The sequence below is a fragment of the Aegilops tauschii genome, chromosome 6 (genome assembly GCF_002575655.3).
Source record: "Aegilops tauschii subsp. strangulata cultivar AL8/78 chromosome 6, Aet v6.0, whole genome shotgun sequence".
In the NCBI taxonomy this organism is placed as follows: Eukaryota; Viridiplantae; Streptophyta; class Magnoliopsida; order Poales; family Poaceae; genus Aegilops; species Aegilops tauschii.
The window spans coordinates 77,815,615-77,822,645 of NC_053040.3; positions in this window are offsets into that span (position 1 = coordinate 77,815,615).

Consider the following 7,031-nt stretch of genomic DNA (forward strand, 5'->3'; position numbering starts at 1 on the left):
TCATTACATGGGATTGTGTGAAGATGACCCTTCTTGCGACAAAACCACTATGCGGTTATGCCTCTAAGTCGTGCCTCGACACGTGGGAGATATAGCCGCATCGTGGGCGTTACAAGTTGGTAATCAGAGCCTTCCCCGACTTAGGAGCCCCCTGCTTGATCAAATCGCTGGCGTTGTTGAGTCTAGAACAAAATGTTTTGAGTCTTAGGATTATATATATCGGAGAGTAGGATTCTTTTTACTCCTCAGTCCCTTCGTCGCTCTGGTGAGGTCTCCTGACGTAGAAGTTTGACTATTCTCTCCTAAAATTTCACTAAATTCTTTTTTTAGGATCACGCGGGTATCTTGGAATCGTTCCGATGGTTTTGTGACGAGAACATTGTTCTTGGTGCCTCCTGTCATTTAGGGGTTGTGGCAGTGTCCAGGGGAGTTGAGCTCCGAGGTGTTGTCGTCACAATTTTATCGTTGCAGTTCTGGAATACCTGAGTTTCGCCGACATCGAAATCTCTTTTATGCAGTTGTTGGTGAGATCACCTCGACGCCACCCAGTACTGGGGCGGGAGTTCGGGAGTATTGCCATAACTTGTATAACGGATGTTTTTCGAAGGTTGAGGTAAACGATTTCCGAAGGTTTCTTGGTTATGTGTTGACGGATGGATACAGCTGGATCTAGGGATTGCTAGTTTGGGTGATATATTTTGTGTCCCCTGTATCCCTTACACCAGATTGCATAACCAGAAAGTTTCGGGAGTTTATAAGTGGGAATTCAAGTAGCCTTAGGATATCTTTCCGACAGACGCATGATATGAGATTGGGGTTTGACGTCTAGTGGTCCGCCTTTCCACGCTTGATTTTACAGTGGTCTCGTAGTGTCTTAAAGAGTCCATGGCTTTGCCGACTCGGGGACGCTTCGTATGTCATGTGCACAACCTTGTACATGATGGTGCTGTACGATTGAGCCCGTGTGGGCCCCACCACGAAAACTTCGGACGAAACCTCTATCATATGTTTGTTCCGGCTTATTCTGCAAGCCAATACTTTGTTTTATTTTGTATTGTGGTACTCGAGTTGCTTCGAATTCATATGTTCATTCCATATCTTTTTCAAGTGGCTTCTCAACTTATGGAAGTGTGATGATTTACTACGGAATTCATTCGTTCATCCTCGTTCGAATGTTTATTGTGAAGACTATATGTTGCAATTTCTATTCGTTGATTCTACTTATCTATTTGTCTATCAAGATGCTAACGGATGTCACCCTCTTTAGGATGGCTCCGCCAACGCGTCAGAATCCGGATCGCAATGAAGGGAGTCAAGCGAACCCTCCGCCACCACCTCCACCTCCGGAGGCATGGCAAGCAATCATGGCAGCCACCAACGCCAATGCTCAGATGATTCTGCAACTCTTGCAAGAACGCACTCAAGGGCAAGGCAATCAAGGCAATCAAGGTCAAGGCAACAATCAGTTTCACTTTGCCACTCTCAACCAGTTTCTCGCAAATCAGCCCAAGTCTTTCAGCTACTGTGCCGAGGCCACGGATGCCGATGATTGGCTCGTGGACATCAGCAAGCATTTTGAATGTAGCAATGTCAGGCCTGAGGACTATGTCAAGTTCGCTTCTTTCCAGCTCAAGGACCAAGCTGCTGATTGGTATCAACAATACAAGGATTCCAGAGGAGGTCGTGTGATTACTTGGACTGACTTCTGTCGGGACTTCAAAGCGCACCACATTCCACAAAGTGTTGTTGAGAGCAAGCGTGAGGAGTTCCGCAATCTCAAGCAAGGCAACATGTGTGTATCAATACAACGTTCAGTTTCAGAAACTTGCTCGCTTCGCTAAACAAGACATTCCTGATGAAAAGAGCATGATCTATCACTTCAGAGGTGGCCTTAAAGAGGATCTGCAGTTAGCTCTCGTTCTTGTTGAGCCTACTCAGTTTGATCAATTCTACAATATGGCACTGAAGCAAGAGGCTGCTCAGCTCAAGTGTGAGGCTTCTAAGAAGAGAGTCAGAGACGCAGTTCAGTCTTCTTCTTCCTCACTTGTGACAGCTAAGCAACAGAAGTTCTGGTTGCCTCCTCCTCCTCCGTTTCGTCAGCCTTACCAGCAGAAGAACAAAGGTGGCCATGGTTCTTCCAACTCTTCCAACTCTGGCTATCAGAACAAGTCTCAGAATCAAGCTCCAAAGTCCAATGCTCCTTATCACCGTCCACTCTCAGAGGTGACTTGCAACAAATGTCAGCAGAAAGGTCACTATGCTAACAAGTGCTTCAACCAAAGGCGTCTTCCTCCTCCTCCTCCTGTCAGATCTTCCAGCAATGCAGTGGTCAAGCATAATCCAAAGTCTGCAAAGGTGAACATGATGAATGCAGCTCAAGCGGAGGAATCTACTGATGTGATAATGGGTAATCTCTCAGTTAATGATATTCCTGCAAAAGTTCTTTTTGATACTGGTGCATCGCATTCTTTCTTGTCATACCCATTTGCATCGAAGCACAATGTTGACACAGAGATTTTATCCAAAGTTATGCAAGTTGTTTCTCCGGGTAAGCTCTTGTCTTCTAGTTTGGTTGCTCCCGATGTTTCCATCAAGATGGGCGACTATAAATTCCAGTCTTCTCCAATTGTTCTTGGTGATTCATATATTGATCTAATTCTTGGGATGGACTGGCTTTCTAAGCACAAGGCTCAACTCGATTGTGCTGCCAGGGAAATTCAATTGACACACTCGTCTGAGGATGTGATTATTTTTGCCGCTCGTGATGAAACCATTCGGTTTTTCTCTCTCAATGAGAAGGGCGAATTGAATGCCATCTCTCAAATTCCAGTCGTTTGCGAGTATCAAGATGTCTTTCCAGAAGAGCTTCCGGGTATGCCTCCTCATCGGCCAGTTGAGTTCGTTATCGAACTAGAGCCTGGTACTGAACCCGTTTGCAAGCGTCCATACAAGCTTGGACCTAACGAGCTGAAGGAATTGAAGAAACAGCTCGATGAACAAGAGCGTCTGGGTTTGATCAGACCGAGTTCTTCTCCATGGGGTTGTGGTGTTCTTTTTGTCAAGAAGAAGGATGGCACGGACCGACTTTGTGTCGACTACCGTCCATTGAACAAGAAGACTATCAAGAACAAGTATCCACTTCCCAACATCAATGAACTTTTTGAGCAACTCAAAGGGGCTAAAGTATTCTCGAAGCTTGACCTTCGTATGGGTTATCATCAGATTCGCATTCGTGAAGAAGATATTCCCAAGACAGCATTCAGAACAAGCTTTGGTTCTTATGAATATACTGTCGTGTCTTTCGGCCTTGTCAATGCTCCTCCAGTTTTCTCTCGGATGATGAATTTCATCTTCAACCCCTATACCAATGAATTCGTTCTGGTATATCTCGATGATATCTTGGTCTTCTCCAAGAATAAGCAGGATCATGCCAAACATTTGCGATTGGTGCTCAACAAGCTCAGAGAGTATCAATTCTATGCGAAGTTCTCCAAATGTGAGTTTTGGCTCGATGAAGTTCTTTTTCTTGGTCACATCATCTCTGCCAAGGGCATCGCTGTTAACCCCGAGAAGGTGTCCGCAGTTGTGGATTGGGAACCTCCTCAAAATGTCAAGCAGCTCCGCAGTTTTTTGGGTCTTGCAAGCTATTGCCGAAGATTCGTTGAGAATTTCTCCAAGATTGCAAAGCCTCTTTCCAACCTCCTACAGAAGCATGTGAAGTATGTCTGGTCTCCTGAGTGTGACGTTGCTTTCAACACTCTCAAAGAGAAACTAGTCACAGCTCCTGTCTTGACTCCTCCTGATGAATCCAAGCCGTATGAAGTTTTCTGTGATGCTTCTCTCCAAGGTCTCGGTGCTGTGTTAATGCAAGAGAAGAAAGTTGTGGCCTATACCTCTCGTCAGTTGAAGCCCAACGAGAAGAACTACCCCACTCACGATCTTGAGTTGGCGGCAGTTGTCCATGCATTAATAACGTGGAGACATCTCTTGTTGGGAAGACAAGTGGACATTTTCACTGATCACAAGAGTCTCAAGTATATCTTCACTCAGCCCAACCTCAACCTCAGGCAGACTCGATGGGTCGAAATGATTCAAGAGTACAATCCGAGTATCGAATATACTCCAGGCAAGGCCAATGTCATTGCAGATGCTTTAAGCAGGAAGGCTTATTGCAACAGCTTAATCCTCAAGCCTTTCCAACCGGATCTTTGTGAAGCTTTCCGCAAGCTGAATCTCCAAGTTGTTCCTCAAGGCTTTCTTGCCAACCTCATAGTATCTCCTACTTTGGAAGATCAAATTCATGAGGCACAACTCCTTGATGCCATGGTGAAGAAGGTGAAACGTGGTATCGACAAGGGTCTTTCCAAATACAAGTGCTATCGCATTGATGACAGAGACACTTTGTTCTTCGAGGACCGGATTGTGGTTCCTAAAGGTGATCTACGGAAAGTCATAATGAACGAGGCACACAATTCTCTCCTTTCCATTCATCCTGGAAGTACGAAGATGTATCATGACCTCAAGCAGTCGTATTGGTGGACTTGAATGAAGCGAGAAATTGCTCAATTCATGAATGAATGTGATGTCTGCCGAAGAGTGAAAGCAGAACACCAACGACCAGCTGGTCTCCTCCAACCTCTTGCTATCCCAGAATGGAAGTTTGATCATATTGAAATGGACTTCGTGACTGGATTTCCCAAGTCCAAGCGCGGAAATGATGCTATCTTCGTTGTCATTGACAAGCTTTCTAAAGTGGCTCATTTCCTTCCAATCAAAGAATCCATCACAGCAGCTCAGCTGGCAGAGCTTTATACCTCCAGAATTGTCTCCTTGCACGGCATTCCACAATTGATTTCTTCAGATCGTGGAAGCATCTTCACCTCTAAGTTCTGGGACTCCTTCCAGAAAGCCATGGGCACTAACATTCGCTTCAGCACAGCTTTCCATCCTCAAACTAGTGGCCAAGTCGAGCGAGTCAATCAAATTCTTGAAGATATGCTCAGGGCTTGTGTCATTTCCTTCGGCATGAAATGGGAAGATTGTCTTCCATATGCTGAATTCTCCTACAACAACAGTTTCCAAGCGAGTTCGGGCAAGGCCCCATTCGAGATTCTCTATGGTAGAAAGTGCCGTACTCCTCTCAATTGGTCAGAGACTGGTGAACGCCAACTTCTTGGCAATGACTTAATCACTGAAGCTGAAGAAATGTGTAAAGTCATCCGTGATAATCTCAAAGCCGCGCAATCGCGCCAGAAGAGTTACTATGATAGTAAGCATCGTGATTTGGCTTTCGAGATCGGAGACCGTGTCTACCTCCGCGTCTCTCCAATGAAAGGCACTCGTCGCTTCGGTATCAAAGGGAAGCTTGCCCCTAGATACGTGGGTCCTTTCAAGATCATTGGCAAAAGAGGCGACCTCGCCTATCAACTTGAGCTTCTTTCCAACTTCGCGAACGTGCACGATGTGTTCCACGTGTCACAGCTCCGCAACTGCTTCAAGACGCCTGAGCGCACTATCAACTTCGAAGAGATTGACCTCCAAGAAGATTTGTCTTATCATGAGCACTCAGTTGCTATTCTTGAAGAAACTGAGCGCAAGACTCGCAACAAGTCCATCAAATTCCTGAAAGTGAAGTGGTCGCACCATTCCGACCGGGAAGCCACCTGGGAACGCGAGGACCATCTCCGTTCCGAATATCTGGAGTTCTTTCAGTCCTAGATCTCGGGACGAGATCCTCTCGTAGTGGTGGAGTGTTGTAACACCCCGGATGTAACTTGCCATATTTGTAACTCCGACTCTTGCCATTTCCGGCTATGTGCTATGATTTTCCCTCCGTTGTCGGGTTTTGTCTTTTGTTTTGTATTTTTTCATGTCATGCATTTTCATATCATGTCATCATGTGCATTGCATTGCATACGTGTTCGTCTCATGCATCCGAGCATTTTCCCCGTTGTCCGTTTTGCAATCCGGCGCTCCTATCTCCTCCGGTGCACCCCTCTTGTTTTCTTTCGTGTGCGTGTGTCAAACTTTCTCGGAATGGACCGAGGCTTGTCAAGTGGCCTTAATATACCACCCGGAGACTACCGGTCAAGTTTCGTTCCATTCGCAGGTCGTTTGGTACTCCAACGGTTAACCGGGCATCCGCAAAGTCCATTTGAGTGTCCAGCAAAAACCCCCTCTAAAACCAGCCCAAAACCCACCAAACTCTCTTCCATGCTCTAGGTCATTCGATCACGATCGTGTGGGCGAAAACCGCACCTCATTTGGAGCCTCCTAGCTCCCTCTACCTATAAATATGTGGGCATCCCGAAATACATTCTCAGTCCAACCCTAGAAAAATCCCTCCGCGCCGCCGGACGCGTCCGTACCCCGCCGGACACGTCCGCCGCCGCGCCCCGGCGAATCGCAGCGCGCCACGTCGCCTCCTCCCTCTCCCCACGCCGCCGGCCCGATCCGCCGCTGCCTCGCGCCTGCCTCCGCGCGCCTCCGCCGCCGCAGCGGTCGCCGCCGCCGGCAGCCGTGCTGCCGTCCCGCCGCCGCCGCGCCTTGGACCTCCGGCCGCCGCCCGCGGGACCGCCGGCGCCACCGCCCGCCGGTGCTGCCGCGCCGCCCTCCGGGCCCCCTCCTCCTCCGGCGTCGGCCGCCACCGCCGGCCACTTCTCCTCCTCCGGCCGACGAGCACGAGCCCGAGAACGCCTCGATCCGATCTGGTAGATTCCCCCGTTGACTTTTCTCGCGACCCCGAAATTCTCTAAGTCCTCAGATTTCATCAGCAAGTGCTCCTGTTCCCGATGCTATAACTTCTTGCATGCAGCTCCAATTCGCACGTGTAATATGTCAAATTGTTCGTCTCGTGATGCTCTTCATTTTGTTCAATTGCACCATGTTCATTAGAGGTCATCTTGATGCCCAAATCTCTGTTGGAAGAGGGCTAGTTGCTGTTATTCTCTGGTTCTTAGCAGAACTTGGAGATTTGTCATTTTTGTATCATTTATTCTGTGCATCTTTTGAGCATGAGCTCTACATGTTTT